This window comes from Pseudophryne corroboree, chromosome 2 (genome assembly GCF_028390025.1).
Source record: "Pseudophryne corroboree isolate aPseCor3 chromosome 2, aPseCor3.hap2, whole genome shotgun sequence".
NCBI classification, from domain to species: domain Eukaryota; kingdom Metazoa; phylum Chordata; class Amphibia; order Anura; family Myobatrachidae; genus Pseudophryne; species Pseudophryne corroboree.
In genome coordinates this window covers 878,437,968-878,457,987 of record NC_086445.1, presented here as the reverse complement: position 1 = coordinate 878,457,987, position 20,020 = coordinate 878,437,968, and the positions used below count along the sequence as shown (strand labels likewise).

At 46.7% G+C, this 20,020-nt stretch overlaps 1 long non-coding RNA gene across 1 annotated transcript in view; it reads left to right on the top strand.

The window, feature by feature from the left end:
- The window catches only part of LOC135051346 (uncharacterized), a 174,558-nt gene that overhangs the window by 74,153 nt on the left and 80,385 nt on the right, over positions 1-20,020 (top strand). The window contains exon 2 of the long non-coding RNA XR_010242196.1: positions 5,692-5,791. This is a non-coding gene — a long non-coding RNA (uncharacterized LOC135051346). The remainder of the gene's footprint in view (positions 1-5,691; positions 5,792-20,020) is intronic.

Sequence of the window (20,020 nt, the reverse complement as noted above, 5' to 3'; positions counted from 1 at the left end):
GCAGCGACAACTCTTTTTCTAAGATCCGCAGAAATCTCCTTTGATTGAGGCACAAACCTGTGTGGTGAAGAGTGAAGACTGGTATATATATTTTTTTTAATAGGGTAGAGTCACCCAGACTCACACCTGAATCTCACCTCATTGACTGACAATAATTATTCTCTTAATGGAATTGTTACTCCTAGAGGTTTCCATACATTTTCAAACAAGGAAATTTAATGTTGAAAAATGATATCTCTATGTGTCTTATTTTACTTATTGGGTTATATCTATCTCTTTTAATGACATAGATAAAGACACGACAGGACCATAATTAGGTGTGTGTGGAGTGTGCTCTGCACATAGCGCTATAGTGTAGGGGGCTGTGTTGGCAGCACTTGTCAGTTATGAATTATCGAATTACTTTAACTTGCAGCTTCCCCCCTCTTTGAAACCCAGCATCTCATGACTGCTCGTTTCCTACCCCCCCCCCCCCCCTCTTTTGTCGCTAATACCTATACAGCATTCATGGACTTAACTTGAGATCTCCTTGTTGTTCAGCCGCACTGTCCTTTATTACATTTCGGGATGCTGATGTGCCCAAGATTGGAACCCGTTGCCTATGACATTGCAGTCGGATACTCTATTACTAGAGCTATCTGCCCTTGAATAGAAAGCTAGAGAATTCCAAGCTGGAGAGTTCTAACAATTTAAAGCTTACCTTGTACCTTGTGAAGGGGTGATCAGTGTTGCAGCTGGGTGGATCTATGTAGTGTGTGGCTGCAAGGGATTGGATATGTGGCTGCACAATGCACAGATCTGCTCGATTATGGTGCTGGTTATTTTTTTACAGGGTACAGATAGCTTCATATAGTTAGAAATTCATAGTTTTTATGCAGGAGCAAGTGGCTAGGTGGGTGGGGTATTTGGTTGGGATGCATCAAGTTGTGGGGTTGAGTCCTGGTTGTGGCAGTATATTGAAATGTGCTATTTAATGAGGGGTATTGTGGCTGACTGGCATTGAGCTCTTGGGTTAAGTGCATGATTGTGGTATAAAGAGGATTTGTGTCCAAATCCATTTACTTGCAGCGTTCTGTAAATGTGTGCGTGTGTGTGTGTGTGTGTGTATATATATATATACACACACACACACACACACACACACACACACACACACACACACACACACGGGAGAAGGGGCATCTAAGCATGGGTCAATTTTGTCATGCCCCTTCCCCACGAGGCATGCGCCTTGTGTAACCATTGGAAGAATTGGGGGGAGGAGCAATTCTCTTTTTGGCTCAGGGCACCAAAAATGTCTAGTTACGGATCTGGGACATGAACACCTTTAACGTCACATGTATACTTGAAATCCAAAAGGGTTCATGAAGTTTTTAGCACCACTCTATAAATCATCACAAACATTGTTTTGTAACAAGTGACAAAAGTAGCAACCGACCATTCTTGAATGTGATATGTGTCATGCTGGAAGTATGTATGAATGCCAAATTGATTTCTCACAAATATTTAAAATGCCCGCTCTAATATATATTGTAAATGCCTGCACCACTTACTACCATATACGATAAAAGTGCGCTGTACATCGCAAAACACTGTTTCCCATAAGAGAAAAACAATACACTCACACATTATCTGAGTTCCAAAGCTCAATGATGTATATATTTGTTGTTAAAAGGATATGGATTCAATATATATTACAAAGTACAGTATACCTATAGTTTCATGAATACAACTCACACAGTAAACAGTTAGAACATAGTTAAAACACAGTTACATATAGTTACAGTTCAGGGACGTGCAGGCAGGGGAGGCAGTGCCTCCCCTGTCATAATGATTTAAATAATAAAAAGAAGATATTTATGACACAGCGTCTGTTATAAATATCTTCTTCTATTATTTTAATCATTGTCCCCTGTCACTGTGCTGCATCCTTGGGCTGGGAGGCAGCGGGAGAGGTGCCTCCCGCTGCTACCATTACAGTCCGGGCAGCGGGGGGCGGGCGGGGGGCGGAGTGCAGCAATGGGCTGTGAAAGCCCATTGAAAATGCACGGAGAAGCGGCACCTATACTGGTGCCGCAATGACAGGGGCGTGCATTCAGCCCCGATGAATGCACGCCCCTGTCAGTCCCCCACATGTGATTGGTCCAGCGGATCCAGTGCTGGATCCACTGTCCAATCACTAGCGATTCCCGGCTGCAGCAGGCGCCGTGGGCTGTGTGGGCGCCCGCTGCAGCCAGCGCCGCTACTATGGGAGAGACGTCATGATTCATGACGTCTCTCCCATAGTAGAGACGAGCCGCCCGGCGGACGGAGACGGACAGCGCTGCAGGATCAGTAAGTAAATATGTGTGTGGTTTTTTTTTTGTGTGTTTGGGCTTTGGGGGGCACCGCCACAAGGGGTAATGCTACAAGGGGCACAGTGACTGGGGGCACAACTATATGGGGCACAGTGACTGGGGGCACAACTATATGGGGCACAGTGACTGGGGGCACAACTATATGGGGCACAGTGACTGGGGGCACAGTGACTGGGGGCACAACTATATGGGGCACAGTGACTGGGGGCACAACTATATGGGGCACAGTGACTGGGGGCACAACTACAGGGGGCACAGTGACTGGGGGCACAACTATATGGGGCACAGTGACTGGGGGCACAGTGACTGGGGGCACAACTATATGGGGCACAGTGACTGGGGGCACAACTACAGGGGGCACAGTGACTTGGGGCACAGCGACTGGGGGCACAGCCACAAGGGGCACAGCGACTGGTGGCATAGCTATTGGGGGCAGAGCTACAAGGGGCACAGCGACTGGGGGCACAACTATATGGGGCACAGCGACTGGGGCACAACTACAAGAAGCACAGTGACTGGGGGCGGAACTACAGGGGGTACAGCTACAGGGGGCACTGCTACTCGGGGCACAGCGACTGGGGGCACATCTACAGGGGCACTGCTACAAAGGGCACAGCTACAGGGGGCACAGCGACGGGGCACAACGACTGGGGGCACTGCTACTCGGGGCACAGTGACTAGGGGCACAATCACAGGGGTCACAACTACTGGGGCACAGCCACAAGGGGCACAGCTACTGGGGGCAAAGCTACAGGGGTCACAACTGCTTGGGGCACAGCGACTGGGGGCACTGCTACTCGGGGCACAGCGACTGGGGGCACAATCACAGGGGTCACAACTACTGGGGGCACAGCCACAAGGGGCACTGCTACAAGGGGCACAGCGACGGGGCACAGTGACTGGGGGCACTGCTACTCGGGGCAAAATTGCAGGGGTCACAACTACTGGGGGCACAGCCACAAGGGGCAAAGCTACAGGGGTCACAACTACTCGGGGCACAGCGACAGGGGGCACAACTACTCAGGCACTTCTACTGGGGGCACAGCTAGAGGGGTCACAACTACTGGGGGCGCCAGCTCCATCCTCCTAGCCAGCAGCAGCACTCTCCCCTGTCTGTGCTAACGTCCTCCCGCATCAGCGAGTGCATAATATTCATTAATTTCTCTCTCTCTCTCTCTCTCTCTCTCTCTCCTCCTGTGGATTACTTTGTTTGTAAGTTTAATGTTCATTTTTACAGGTACCGGCCCTATTGGATTCTACTGGACAAGTGGACGTGACCGGCGTGGGATGTAGGTAAGTAATCTCTCTCATTTTTACAGGTACCCCTATTGGATTCTACTGGACAAGTGGACGTGAATCTCAGCGTTGGATGTAGGTAAGTATGTGTGAGTGTGTAAGTGTGTTCTAATAAATTTTTACTTACACGGTGTGTGTGTTGTGTTTTTATTTGGGTATTTTTTTTGTTGTAGAAATACAGGTACCAGCGGGCCCGTTATTTCCCCACATGCTGGTACTTGAGGTTCTCCAAGTACCAGCAAGCGGGGGAGGCTTGCTGGGCCTTGTAGTTCCACAACAAAAAACAATATTCTTTTTTTACAAACTTATGGCTATCAGCCCGGCACCCACCGCCCAGGGGTGCTGGCGACAGCCTCGGGCTTCACCCCTGGCCCTTGGGTGCCTGGAGGGGGGGGACCCCTTGATTTAAGGGATCCCCACTCCTCCAGGGAACCCCGGCCAGGGGTGACTAGTTGGGGGGGTAATGCCACGGCCGCAGGGACCTACATAAATGTGTCCCCCGGCTGTGGCATTATGTCCCTGGCTAGTGGAGCCCGGTGCTGGTTTTAAAAATACGGGGGACCCCTACATCTTTTGTCCCCCATATTTTTGGAACCAGGACCGGACTGAGAGCCCGGTGCTGGTTGTGTAAATACGGGGAACCCCTGTCCAGTTTTTTCCCAGTATTTATACAACCAGGACCGGCTCAAAGAGCCCGAGGCTGGTTACACTTAGGAGGGGGGACCTCACGCATTTTTTTTTTTTTTACATTTTTTAACCCATTCAGACCGTTCTCCATTAAGTTAATGGAAGCCCTGGACAACAAAATTGCATTTGTGTCCTCCTCCCACTCCTTTCCCAGTACCAAACACTAATTATTATTTTTATTTTCTATAAAAATGTACAATATATCACATGTATGGTGAGCAGGCAGGCAGCGGGCATTGGCGGCATCGGACTGAGATGCAAATTAGTAGCGGAGGGCTGGGTCAGTTGATGGTGGGCAAGTTTGTATGCCATTGGCGGTGGTAGCGGGCATCAGCTCAGGGGCAGTAGCGGGCATTGGCAGCGGTAGGGGTTATCGGCAGGATCCGGTGGACATTATGGCTGTAGTGCCTCACCAGCCACTGACCTCACCGCACGCCACTGTTACAGTTAGTTACAGTTAAATGCCAGCGATACAATTACCAGGTCTTTCTCATATAAGTTTGTCCCTCCATATGACTCTCTCTTCCTCTCTTTCCTCTGTAAAATCATGCAAGACCTCCATCTCTGTTTGAGTCCAAAAAGCAAGTGGGCTCCAGTGTAATCAATATGTTATCTAGTTTCTGGGGGAGGGGACTCATGAGTCACCAGTTTCTTTGCATATGCTGATCAGGTTCAGCCCTGTTCACTGTATCATTCATTGTTCTAACAAAGTGATTTTAGCTTTTATACATTCAATCATAACTATCCGCTGCAATGTCCTTCAACTTAATAACAAGTATCAAATTAATCTACACACCAATCTGCTTGTTTTAAAAGTAAACATGACAGGTGTATCTGGTTCCGTTCAAATAATACACATTCATGACATTAATTCATTAGGTGATTTTAAATCACCATGATGTCTGGCGCTTGATATTATTATAATTATGTGCTGTATGAAATAAGTGTCGAATCCATTTCTGTGGCATGTCCGTGTAAATGCGTGTGTTACCATATATTGCTGTGCTTGCTGCGCATATTTGCAAGTATAGCGACTTAAATGTGTGTGGTTTGTATGTTCTCTTTATGTAATATTTTTGACTTTGACATATGCATACAACATAAGCAAACTGTCAAGAGAATAAATAAATATATGACAGTACCATAATAAGAAGAGGGAGTCAAATGGAGATCAAATTGTGGTAAGGCCGCTAAGACCTGGGTGTTCTATGCCTCATACATTGAGGCTGCACCCTAAAGCTCACACTACTAATAGTTTACTGTTTAGTGCAGTGAAATAACATATTGTTGTTGCTTAATGCAATTTTTTTTATAATGTGATCTCTCTTATCTTCCATTTTTTCTTTAACAGGCACAGGTGAAGGGTAATAAAAAAAGACAGTATTTGGCCTGGATTCTAGTCTACACTGAGACCAAAAACAATGCTACTTCTACAGAAGATCCTCAGTCAGGTGTCTTGTCTTCAAAGCCTGCTATGTGTTACAGTAAAGTAAATGGGTCCAATGCAGAGTTGAATGCAAGTTGACAATAATGTTACCTACATTGCACGCTCCCCCATATGTGTCATGTTAATATAGTAGTTAGACTATCTTTAGTATATTTAGATAGGACCCCAATGGTATGAGTTGTATAGCCAGATGTTGAAAAAGAGATAATTAATCTGATGTTGCAGAAAGTAGCGTAGACTGAATATGTATAATTTGAATGTTTTATTTAATATGATAACCAATAGCACATGTAAGCAACATTCAAAGCAGATGTTGACAGTAGCACAAGAAAATGATATAAACATGGCCAAAGCTCAGTCTGTTACACTTGTGAGAATTGTGGTAACAAGGAGTTAAGTAGTAGAGTGGTCTTTAAATAGTCCAAGAATCTAGTAAACTTGCAGCAATGCGGTAACACAAACAGAATAGTGAAAGAGAATAGTCAGGAAACATAGCAGCCATGTCAGTACATGTATAGCTAGCATTCAGGAAATAAGTTACAATGGACAATCACCTAGCAAAGTTTGCAATTTCCAGGCACCAATTTATACACCATGGGGGCACATTTGCAGTCCACACTCTCAGATGCCAGACACTAACATGGGTTAGTTGTATTGCCCACAGGCTGCCATGGCAAGCCTGCGGGCAGTTTTACTATTTGTTTGGGAGCCAAATCACTTAACTAGTTGCTTTTTTTTAAAGTTTTGGTTACGAATGGCAAATGAGACCGTGTCAAACTTCCTGACAGTATGCAGAGTTGCATCTTCATCAGTAGGCTTGGCTGAATAACCATCAGCCTTATCAGTGAGCACTTGCACAATCCATATCACTGGTGCAAAAGCTCCAACCTATATTAGCTGTAATTACACGTATACATATTTCCAATGACATGCCTATGTGGTCATTCCCCATTACCAGCCGGTTACACCCCATGACCCACAAGTGAAGATGTGACTAAGTTGTGTACAACTCAGCAACATGCATAGTTGCGTTCTCTCAGTACCAGAACACAGTGTCGTACTGGGGTATGAAGGGCCCACCGGAGGAATGCAGTGGTAGGGGTCCATACTGAGGGGTGTGGCAAAGTCTACAAAGGGGGTGTGGCCAGCCTCCACAGAGGCTTGAAATGCACAACAGTCTTGAGCAGTGTAATGTAACATATCTACCATGTATAACACAAGTGCACAGTCTGGAACCTGACCCCTAGAGGAAGAAGTGGGCCGTCAGGCAGTGGGGCCCACCGGTGGTTTCACCTGTACCCCTGTGGGCCAGTCCGACCCTGCCAGAACATGTAAGATAAGTCTGCAAAACTGACTTGCGTTCAGCTCTCAGGTATCAGCCATAGTTTTTGAACACTTTCTATATAAGTACAAAGCAATATTGGGAAAGCAGAGCTACAGACAAAGGGGGTGATTCAGACCTGATCGTAGATGTGCTAAATTTAGCACATCTACGATCAGCTTCCCTGATATGCGGGGAGACGCCCAGAACAGGGCTAGTCCACCCCGCATGTCAGGCCCTGCCCCACCGCACAAGTACAAAAGCATCACACAGCGGTGATGCTTTTGTTCTAGAAGAGTAGCTCCCGGCCAGCGCAGCTCCTGCGCGCTGGCAGGGAGCTGCTTGTCGTTGCCCGGATCACAGCGCCTGTGTGTGACGTCAAGCAGCCACCGCGGCCCGCCCCCCAACAGTCCGGTCATGTCCTTGTTGCCCGGACCGCGCCACCTAACGGCGGCCAAACACTGCCGGCCCACACCCTCCCACCCAGCGACCGCCTCCAGTGGCAAACGCAGGATTTGCATGGGGGGTTTCCAGAACTGGGCGGAGCCAATCACGGGGGTGGGGACTGAGGTGACCCAGTATATGTTGGGTCCGTAAAACTAGTGTGTCTGTGTGTGCGTGTGTGTGTGTGTATATATATATATATACATATATCTACACACACACACACACATATATATATATATATATATACATACACACACACATACATATACACATATACATAGCATATTAAACATGCATACATATATATATATATATGTACACACACATACAGTACACATATAAATACACATGTATATATATCATGTGTGTGTGTGTGTGTGTGTGTGTGTGTTTATATGTATGTATGTATATACATGTGTATATATGTATGCACATGGATATATATGTATTATAATTAATATAAAGTAAACTTTTATTGCACTTACAAGTGCCACCAGGAAGACAGCAGGATGCAGAGGACGCTAGACAGCCACTAATAATACTCTTGCAGCTAAAAAAAAAATATATATATATATATATTTTTTTTTAGTGGAGGGGGGTTTCTGGGTGCTCGGAAACCCCCCCTGGGTGCGCCACTGGCCTCTGCCTGTCAATCAGGCAGAGGCGATTGCAGGGCTAAGATAACTGTCGGCTGTGTGGCTTGCGCCGGCGCACTGTGCAGTTCAGACCTGATTGCTGCTGTGTGAAAAAGCACAGCAGCGATCAGGTGTGAATCAGCCCCAAAGGGTAGTGGAGTCAAAGTGGGAGTGAAGTACTGCTTTTGAATTGTCCATGATATTAAAAGGGCATAATATCTGAGCCTCTTTGTCTATTGATATCCTTGCCCTATCTGGTCAGGGCACACAGGCATTCATCTGCTGATCTAATTTTTGGATGTGTTTGAAAATAATCAAATCAATTTCAATCTGATCATCCACAGACATGCTAATGAATATTTTGGGCCACATACAGAAACAATGGGCCAATCTGCTGCTACTGCTGTATGTGTGACTAATAAATGGAAATAAAGAAAACCAGATTTCCATTGTGTCAGACAGAGGGTGATTTAAGAGTCTCAGATTTCAAATAGAAATCACTATTATATCCTAATGACATTTTTAATTTTAAGAGTTTGCAGATTTGAAATCCCTGTTTCTGCAACTCTACCACTGTGAAACGGGGAAATATGGTTAGTGTAAGATAGCAAAACTATTAGACCAACGGTTTAAATGGATGTTCACCTTTAGTCTTTCATGAACACGCTTCTTGTAATAACCCATGCTGGGTTCTGCCCTGAATTTTAATATCGACTTTTGCAATTATAAGCTTTATGACCCCATTTTTCTCCGATGAAATGTACTTAATTACAACCTGTCAGTCAGCGCTCAATTACAGAGTCCAGGAAACACAAATCTTAGCATATTGCTGTAGAAGCACCTATTTAGATGAGGAATCCCTATTATACCTCTTCTCAGCCTGAGGGATACTGCCCTGACCTCATAAAATTCACCACAACACAGAGCTATTGGCGTGTAATCTAGGACACTCGCTTTTACATTACCAGACAAAAGGAATGTGATTATTACTTCAGTAAGACAGATTTCCTAAATGCCCACCTCTTGATTTGTTTCCATAATGAACCCACCTTCTATTACACTAAAATAAAAAATCAAATAACATTTATTTATTTTTATCAGTGAATAATATTTATTCCTGCTGCAAATGACCAGCGTTAAAGCTGCTCAGTAATGCTGGGTGGACAAAGACACTTTAAGACAAATTCATTGTACAGATTACTGAGAACTTTGAATCAATTAATAAGTCTACAGATGTCACTAGATACTGTACGCTTCAGGTACTGTCTATGGGGTGATATCTGGTTACCACCTTGCCAAGAATTAAACGCAACTGCAACTGGAGGAATGTCAAAGGTAAGTAGGAGGGTAAATTGCTCTTTGGCCACTTTTGTTTGTAGAGGTGAAAGTTGGCATTGACTTTCTTCAGTGGTCATCTCAGCAGTCCATTGTAGAGGTGGCACAGCTATATACACTGGATGTTATTGCCATAGGAGCTGTCATACAGTGTATTCCAAAACAAGACCTTACAATTACTGTGGCAGAAAGTGGATATGACTGTAGATATGTTAAGCCCGCTTAGCAACAGTAATATAGTATAGATAATGTACTGCCGTATAGTGATGGTGTTTGTTTACATATAGGGCCAAATGTAATAGAGTGAGAGTTTAAAAAAGTGAGAGATTTGGTAAGGTTTTGCAGTTTTTTTTTAAAGTGGCAATCATTTACACAGCAAGATCAACCTGGTTTTGCAGTGTAAATGATTGCCACTTTTAAAAAAAACAGAAAAACCTTACCAAATCTCTCACTTTCTGAAACTCTCACTCTATTACATTTGGCCCATGATGTTTTATTTTTTTCTTGAATGTTGGCAGGTGGGTTCAGTGTCGGACTGGGGCATGAAGGGCCCATTGGGGGAATGCAGTAATAGGGACCCATACTTAGGGGTGTGGCCAGCCTACAAAGGAAGTGTGGCCAGCCTCCACATAGGCTTGAAATAAACAATAGTCTAATGCAGTGTAATGCAACATATCTACCATGTATAATACAAGTGCACAGTCTGGAATTTGATCCCTAGAGGAAAGGAGTGGGCCCTCAGGCAGTGGGGCCTACCGGTGGTTTCCCTGGTACCCCTGTGGGCCAGTCCGACCCTGGGTGGGTTTAATTAGTACTGCTACTTTCTCTAATCTATCATCTAATAAAACTACATTCACCAGGGCACCTGAGAAGTTACACTGACTACTGCATAAAGACTTTGTGGGCCAACCTTCACCAGTGGTTGGCCAAGTGCCGGCCAGTGCTGGACCACTTGCGCCCAATGTGATCAATATATGATTAGCAATTGCAAAAGTGATCTCTGTGTGATACATGTTCAACATCTAGGGTTGGATCTCTGTTCATTATATAACTGGAAATTCAGTGCCGTAACTAGACATTTTAGCGCTGTGTGCAAGAAAAGGCATCGGCGCCCCCCCTTAACGCAATCCGGTGGCAAAAAATATAGGGCCGTGGCTTCATGGAAAAGGGGTGTGGCCACAAAATAATACAAATTCATATAATGGTGCACAGTAGTATCCATTATTCAAATTACGCCGCACAGTAGCGCCACTACACCAGGTAGAGCCCTTTTTACACATTACGGCAGACATCATCCTCTTTTTTCACATTATGGCAGACAGCGTCCTCTTATTACACATTACGGCAGACAGCGTCCCCTTTTATACACATTACAGCAGACAGAGTCCCCTTTTTTACACATTACGGCAGACAGCGTCCCCCTTTTACACGTTACGGTAGACAGCATCTCCTTTTTTACATGTTACTACAGAGAGCATCCCCCTTTTACACATTATGGCAGGCAGAGTCCCCCTTTCCCCTAAAACACAGTACGGCAGCAAGTCCCCCTTACACCCCCCCCCTCCTGACCTTAAGGTGTAGTGTAGTGTAGTGTAATATAGTGCATTATAGTGTAGTGTAGTGTACTGTAGTGAAGTGTAGTGTAATATAGTGTAGTGTAGTGTAGACACTTACGTGCTGTTGCGGGCGGCGGCGGCTTCACGGGGACACGGGCGGGCAGGTGGCGGCTTCAGCAGCAGGAGTCTGGTGGGCGGCAGCGGCTTCCGTATTGCGGGGGAGGGGGGGCAGGGCTGCCACTGGGTCATTGAGAAGGCTGCACAGACGCTGCAGTTTGTTGAAAACTTCCTCTGAACTTGAAGCTGCCCTCCTGCCTGTGTCCAGCTGAAGCTGGACACAGGCAGGCGGGCGACTGCGGCTTCAATTTCAGAGGAAGTTGCGGAACACAGGTGGGCGGGTGGTGGCGGCTTCAGCGGGGCACGGTCGTGTCCAGGCGTGCGGGCGGCGGCGGCTTCAGAGGGACACGGGTGGGCGGCGCCGCCGTCAGCGGGACACAGGCAGTGCCGCATTCAGCAGTCTGGGCTCGGAGCTAGAAGGTGTGATGCCCGATGGTGCGCCCTCAGTGAATTTACGCTGTGGGCAAGGCACCATCGGCACACACCTAGTTACGGCTCTGTGGAAATTGAAGAAAGGGTTTAGTATATAAGGATGACATACATCATGTGTACGCCGCTAAAATGTTAACTTGTTAGCATGATGACGGTGGTCACGTTTGGAGTATTGCCAGCGCAGTCATCAAATGGAGCAGCGGATTTGATAAGTATTCTTCCCCTATCCCTAACCCTTATCCCTACCCTAACCCTCCACCTTGTGCCGCAACCTGAACCTAACCTCCCGATTGTTCATAACCCTAATACTTCCATCATACAGTTTAATACTAATGTCAACATCTGATGATGTCAGAATTTCACTTGTCAATATTTCAGATGCTGACATTGTAGAGATGTGCGGCAGGCACTTTTTCGTGTTTTGGTTTTGGTTCTGGTTCAATGCTCGTGTTTTGGATCTGGATTGGTTTTGCCAAAACTACCCTTTCGGGTTTTGGTTTTAGTTTAGGATCTGGATGATTTTTGAAACCCCCCCCCCCCCCCCCCATAAAAACAGCTAAAATCACAGAATTCTGGGGTAATTTTGATCCTCCAGTATTATTGACCTCAATAACATTAATTTCCACTAATTTTCAGTCTATTCTGATCACCTCATACCTCACAATATTGTTTTTAGGCCAAAAGGTTGCACTGAGTTGGCTTTATGACTAAACTAAGCGACACAAGTGTGTGGCACAAACACCTAGCCCATCTAGGAGTGGCACTGCAGTTGCAGACAGGATGGCACTTAAAAAGACTAGGCCCCAAACAGCACATGATGCAAAGAAGGAAAAGCGGTGCAATGAGGTAGCTGTATGACAAATCTAAGCGACACAAGTGTGCGGCACAAACAACATGAGACGTGCTGGAATTTGCCTAGATGTAATACATACACAATATTGGTGGCACAGGAGAGCGTACCCCTAAACCACACACACACACACACACACACACACACACACACACACACACACACACACACGGCAAAGCCTGTAAAATTAATTTGGATAATAATAACCCTTTTATTTGGAGCTATTATAATAATATGCAACACAGGCGTACCCTTACACCTCACAGGGCAAACTCTGTAAAAATTATTTGGATAATAATATAAGTAATGTATATAACCCTTTTATTTGGAGTAAACAATGTACAGCACGGGGCACCACTACTGGACTTATGGCAGCACAAGACACCACCACTGGACTGATGCAGCACAAGACAGCACCACTGGACTGGACTTATACGGCAGTACCCCATGACTTATACAGCAGTACCGCTGGAGTTGTACGGCAGTGTCAGACAGGATGGCACTTTAAAAAACTAGTCCTCAAACAGCACATGATACAAAGAAGGAAAAGAGGTGCAAGATGGAATTGTCCTTGGGCCCTCCCACCCACCCTTATTTTTTTATAAACAGGACATGCACACTTTAACAAACCAATCATTTCAGTGACAGGGTCTGCCACACGACTGTGGCTAAAATGACTGGTTTGTTTGGGCCCCCACCAAAAAAGCAATCAATCTCTCCTTGCACAAACTGGCTCTACAGAGGCAAGATGTCGACCTCATCCTCATCCTCCGATTCCTCACCCCTTTCAGACCCCTTTCAGTGTGTACATCCTCCTAATCACAGAGTATTAATTTGTCCCCACTGGAATCCACCATCACAGGTCCCTGTGTACTTTCTGGAGGCAATTGCTGGTCAAGGTCTTCCTGAAGGAATTTCTAATTCATTTTGATGAACATCATCTTCTCCACATTTTGTGGAAGTAACCTCCTACGCCGATCGCTGACAAGGTTACCGGCTGCACTAAACACTCTTTCAGAGTACACACTGGAGGGGGGGCAACTTAGGTAAAATAAAGCCAGTTTGTGCAAGGGCATCCAAATTGCCTATTTTTCATGCCAGCTTGGGTACAGTACGGACTGTTTGATATGCCTACTTGGATGTTGTCACTCATATATTAGTCCACCATTCTTTCAATGGTGACAGAATCATATGCAGTAACAGTAGACATGTCGGTAATCATTGGCAGGTCCTTCAGTCCAGACCAGATGTCAGCACTCACTCCTGACTGCACTGCATCACCGCCAGCGGGTGGGCGAGGAAATCTTATCCTTTCTCTTGCAGCCCCAGTTGCAGGAGAAAATGAAGGAGGAGCTGTTGACGGGTCATGTTCCGCTTGAGTTGACAATTTTCTCACCAACAGGTCTTTGAACCTCTGCAGACTTGTGTCTTGCTGGAAAGAGAGATACAACGTATGCTTTAAACCTAGGATCGAGCATAGTGGCCAAAATGTAGCGCTCTGATTTCAACAGATTGACCACCCTTGAATCCTGACAAAGCGAATGAAGGGCTCCATCCACAAGTCCCACATACTTTGCGGAATCGCTTCGTCTTAGCTCCTCCTTCAATTTTTCCAGCTGCTTTTGCAAAAGCCTGATGACGGGAATGACCTGACTAAAGCTGGCAGTGTCTGAACTGACTTAACGTGTGGCAAGTTTGAAGGGTTGGAGAACCTTGCAGAAGACTGAAATAATTCTCCACTGTGCTTGAGTCAGGTGCATTCCCCCTCCTTTGCCTATATCGTAAGTGGATGTATAAGCTTGAATGGCCTTTTGCTGCTCCTCCATCCTCTGAAGCATATAGAGTGTTGAATTCCACCTCATTAACACCTCTTGCTTCAGGTGATGGCAGGACAGGTTCAGGAGTGTTTGCTGGCGCTCCAGTCTTCGGCACGCAGTGGCTGAATGTCGAAAGTGGCCCGCAATTTTTTGGGCCACCGACAGCATCCAGTGCTGGAATTTGCCCAGATGTAATGCACGCACAATATTGGTGGCATTGTCCGATATCACAAATCCCCAGGAGAGCCTAAGTGGGGTAAGCCATTGTGCGATGATGTCCCTCAGTTTCCGTAAGAGGTTGTCAGCGGTGTGCCCCTTATGGAAAGCGGTGATACATAGCGTAGCCTGCCTAGGAACGAATTCGCGTTTGTGAGATGCTGCTACTGGTGCCGCTGCTGTTGTTGCTGCGGGAGGCAATACATCTAACTAGTGGGCTGTCACAGTCATATAGTCCTTAGTCTGCCCTGTTCCACTTGTCCACATGTCCATGGTACAGTACAAGTGGACAGTGGGTACAACTGCATTTTTTAGGACACTGAGGACACTTTTTCTGACGTCTCTGTACATTCTCGGTATCGCCTGCCTAGTGAAGTGGAATCTAGATGGGATTTGGTACCAGGGACACACTACCTCCATCAATTCTCTAAGCCCCACTGAACTAATGGCGGATACCGCACGTCTAACACCAACATAGCTGTCAAGGCCTCAGTTATCCGCTTTGCAACAGGATGACTGCTGTCATATTTCATCTTCCTCGCAAAGGACTGTTGGACAGTCAATTGCTTACTTGAAGTAGTACAAGTGGTCTTCCGACTTCCCCTCTGGGATGACTATCGACTCCCAGCAGTAACAACAGCAGCATCAGTAGGTGTACCACTCAAGGATCCTCCGGAGGAATCCCGGTTAGGAGAGGACTCCTCAGTCTTGCCAGTGACATGGCCTGCAGGACTACTGACGTTTCTGACTGAGGAGGAAGTTGACGTAGAGGGAGTTGGTGATGTGGCTTGCAGGAGCTTGGGTACAAGAGGAATAAGGGATTTAGGTGTCAGTGGACTGCTTACGCTCTTACCCAAAGTTTCAGAACATGACACTGACTTCTGATGAATGTGCAGCAGGTGACGTATAAGGGAGGATGTTCCTACTGTAGGTGGTTAACGTCCTTACCCCTACTTATTACGGATTGACAGAGGCAACATACGGCTTGACACCTGTTGTCTGGATTTGTGGTTAAATAATTCCAAACTGAAGAGGTGGCTTTTTTGGTATTTTGCCCAGGCATCACAATGGGCGTTTTCATCCCATGGACAACAGGTGTCTCCCCCGGTGCCTGATTTAAACAAACCACATCACCATCAGAATCCTCAACGTCAACTTCCTCCTCAGTGCCAGCAACACCCATATCCTCATCCTGGTGTACTTCAACAGTGACATCTTCAATTTGAATATCAGAAACTGGACTGTGGGTGCTACTTCCAGCACTTGCAGAGGGCGTGCAAATGGTGGAAAGAGCCACCTCTTCCCGTCCAGTGTTGGGAAGGTCAGGCATCGCAACCGCCGAAACACTTGGACTCTCCTTGGGGATTTGTGATACCATCTTAGAACACACAGTTCTTTTCTGTGCTTTTGCCAGCTTAACTCTTATCATTTTTCTAGCAGGAGGATGAGGGCTTCCATTGTCATGTGAAGCTGAACCACTAGTCATGAACATAGGCCAGGGCCTTAGCCGTTCCTTGCCACTCCGTGTCGTAAATGGCATATTGGCAAGTTTACGTTTCTCCTCAGACCATTTAAATTTCTTTTTTTGGGTCTTTTTACTGAACTTTGGCTTTTTGGATTTTACATGCCCTCTACTATCACATTGGGCATCGGCCTTGGCAGATGACATTGATGGGATTTCATCGTCTATGTCATGGGTCTTCAACCTGCGGCCCTCCAGCTGCTGTGGAACTACACATCCCAGCATGCCCTGCCTCAGTTTTAGCATACCTTAATAGCAAAACTGTGGCAGGGCATGCTGGGATGTGTAGTTTTACAGCAGCTGGAGGGCCACAGGTTGAAGACCCATGGTCTATGTCATGACTAGTGGCAGCAGCTTCAGCACTAAGAGGAAGTGGTTCTTGATCTTTCCCTATTTTATCCTCCAAATTTTAGTTTTCCATTATTTTTCTGGAGTTATATAACACAGCTGGGGTCATTCCTAGTTGATCGCTTGCTAGCAGTTTTTAGCAGCCGTGCAAACGCTATACCGCCGCTGAAAACGGTCAGTTGCCACCCAGAGATGCCCACTTCATGTCAATCACTCTGCGGCAGCCAGTGTTATTGAAATGCATCGCTAGACCCTGTGAAAAACGGCATCATTCATTGTACCCGTATGTCACGCGTGCGCATTGCACCACATACGCATGCACAGAACTGCCATTTTTTAGCCTGATCACTGCACTGTGAACAAATGCAGCTAGTGATCAACTCAGAATTACCACCAATATGCGGCACAGGACAGTGTATCCCTACACCACACAGGGCAAACCCTGTAAAATTATCTGGATTAAATATTAATAACCCCTTTAAATGGAGTACATAATATACATCACAGGACAGTACCACTGGACTTATACGGCAGTACCACTGGAATTATACGGCAGTATCGCTGGACTTATACACCAGTACCACTGGAATTATACGGCGGTATCACTGGACTGGATTTATACGGCAGTATCATTGGATTTATACGCCAGTACCACTGGAATTATACAGCGGTATAACTGGAATTATACAGCAGTACCACTGGATTTATACGGCAGTACCACTGGACTGGATTTATATGGCAGTATCACTGGATTTATACACCAGTACCACTGGAATTATACGGCAGTATCATTGTAATTGTATGGCAGTAACACTGGAATTATGCAGTAGTACCACTGGATTTATACGGCAGTACCAATGGACTTATACGGCAGTACCACTAGATTTATAAGGCAGTACCACTGGAATAATAAGACAGTACCACTGGAATTATACGGCAGTATCACGGGAATTATACGGCAGTATCACTGGAATTATACAGCAGTACCACAGATTTATATGGCAGTACCTCTGGATTTATACGGCAGTACCACTGGAATTATACGGCAGTACCACTGGAATTATACGGCAGTATCACTGGAATTATACGGCAGTATCACTGGAATTATACGGCAGTACTACTGGATTTATGCGGCAGTACCACTGGACTGGATTTGTACGGCAGTACCACTGGAATTATATGGCAGTATCACTTGAATTATACAGCAGTATCACTGGAATTATACAGCAGAACCACTGGACTTATACGTTAGTACCACTGGACTAGATTTATATGGCAATATCACTGGACTTATACGCCAGTACCACTGGACTTATACGGCAGTACCACTGTACTGGATTTATATGGCAGTACCACTGGAATTATAGGTAGTATCACTGGAATTATATGGCAGTATCACTGGAATTATACAGCAGTACCACTGGACTAATACGGCAGTACCACTGAACTGGATTTATATGGCAGTATCACTGGACTTATACACCAGTACCACTGGAATTATATGGCAGTACCACTGGACTGGATTTATATGGCACTATCACTGGAATTATATGGCAGTACCACTGGACATATACAGCAGTATCACTGGTCTGGATTTCTACGGCAGTACCACTGGACATATACAGCAGTTTCACTGGATTTATAAGGCAGTACCACTAGACTGGATTTATACACCAGTACCAGTGGATTTATACGGTGGTACCACTGGACATATACAGCAGTATCACTGGAATTATATGGCAGTACCACTGGACATATACGGCAGTATTACTGGATTTATACGGCAGTACCACTGGATTTATACGGCAGTATCACTGGAATTATATGAAAGTACCACTGGACATATACGGCAGAATCACTGATTTTATATGGCAGTACCGCTGGATATATACAGCAGTATCACTGGACATATACGGCAGTATCACTGGACATATACGGCAGTATAACTGGACTTATACGGCAGTACCACTGGACTTATACAGCAGCACAGGGACACCACCACTGGACTGATGCAGCACAACACAGCACCACTGGACTGGACTTATACAGCAGCAGTGGACATATGGCAGCAGAGGACACCACCACTGTGACTGGACTGATGCAGCACTGGACATATGGCAGCAGAGGACACCACCACTGTGACTGGACTGATGAAGCACAAGACACCACTACTGGACTGATGCAGCACAATACAGCACCACTGGACTGGACTTATACAGCAGCACTGGACATATGGCAGCAGAGAACACCACCACTGTGACTGGACTGATGCAGCACAAGACACTACACTGGACTGAGCAGCACAAGACAGCACTGGAATCGCCACCCCACTTTCCCTCCACAGACACTGAGTACGGAGACACGTCCTCTCGCTACACTCTCCAATGCCGGAGTGAAAATGGCAGCGACGGGGGTGTGTGGCCTGGACACTGCTCTCTCTGTGTGGAAGTGTAGTATCAGAGCTCCAGCCACTATAGGATTAAAACCACACTTTATGCCTGCTCACCGTTGTCATTTCACCTCTGTCAGCTCTACCCACAGCTGTGGGCAGAGAGCCGAGCTTGGTGATACCGCCGGGTGGCCCTTTCAGCCGAATTTCATCTGAGGCCTACTTCCAGCTCTGAAGCCGGGGCCTCGAGTTTGGAGCTTCCCCGAAAACGAGCTCCGGGACCGGAACGCATCTGAAACGGGACTCGTGGCTGCCTCCCCCGTCCCCTGAACTCCCTCACATACCTCCCACTGCCTGCATCTGACCCTTGGGCACCATCTGGAGAGGGTAAGCGCCTTCTTTGCCTCCTACAGCTGCTGTTACCCTGTGGAATCCCCTGCCTGTGCTCCCGGCGGTGGCCATCTTGGTGCACCCGAACTGTGAGTAACTGGCCTTCCCTTGCACCAGACCCTGCTCTGCGGCTCTCGCACCTCACTATTTTCATTTGCCTGCCACTCACCCCGCCAGTGCACTTGAGTGCTCACCCTCCTGTGGCCCTCCGCAGCTGCGTGCCTGGTTTGAGACTTAGCTGACCTGCGGCCTCTCTTAGCTCCAGCACTGCGGCCCCTAGCTGCAGCACCTACCAGCAGGAGAGGCATAGTTGATGGGGTGATCTGACAGTGGTGTGCGCCCGCTGAATTCCCCCTCCACCATTGTGCTCCGAATGCCCGTTACCCTGACTCGCTACTCGTGACCCTTCTGTCCCTGCCGCGGCCTGTATATTTACTACCACCCCCCGGGGAGTTTGGAGAGGGTTGGCGGCCGCTGTTACGGGCTGCACCGCCCAAGCATTGATGGAGGCCCGGAAGCCGGAGAGTGCTGGCCGTTCTTAGTTTCCTGCCCCCACGATGGATGCCTTCACCCCTGTTGCAGTGTTGCTTTGTATGCTGATTTGACTCTCCACCGTCTCTGGCCACACTTTCAAGCTAAGTACCCTACGGCCATACCGGCTCCTAAAGCGAAAATCTCTCACCTACGTCTCTGACCACATTTTCAAGCTACACACCCTGCGACCTACTCGACCCCTGAAGGGGAAAACTCCATAATGTGAGTGCCGCACACTCCCTCCACCGCCACTTCTGTTTACTTAATTAACATGTATTACCTGCCAATGTGACTGAGTGCTCCTGTTTCACAAATATCTTCTGT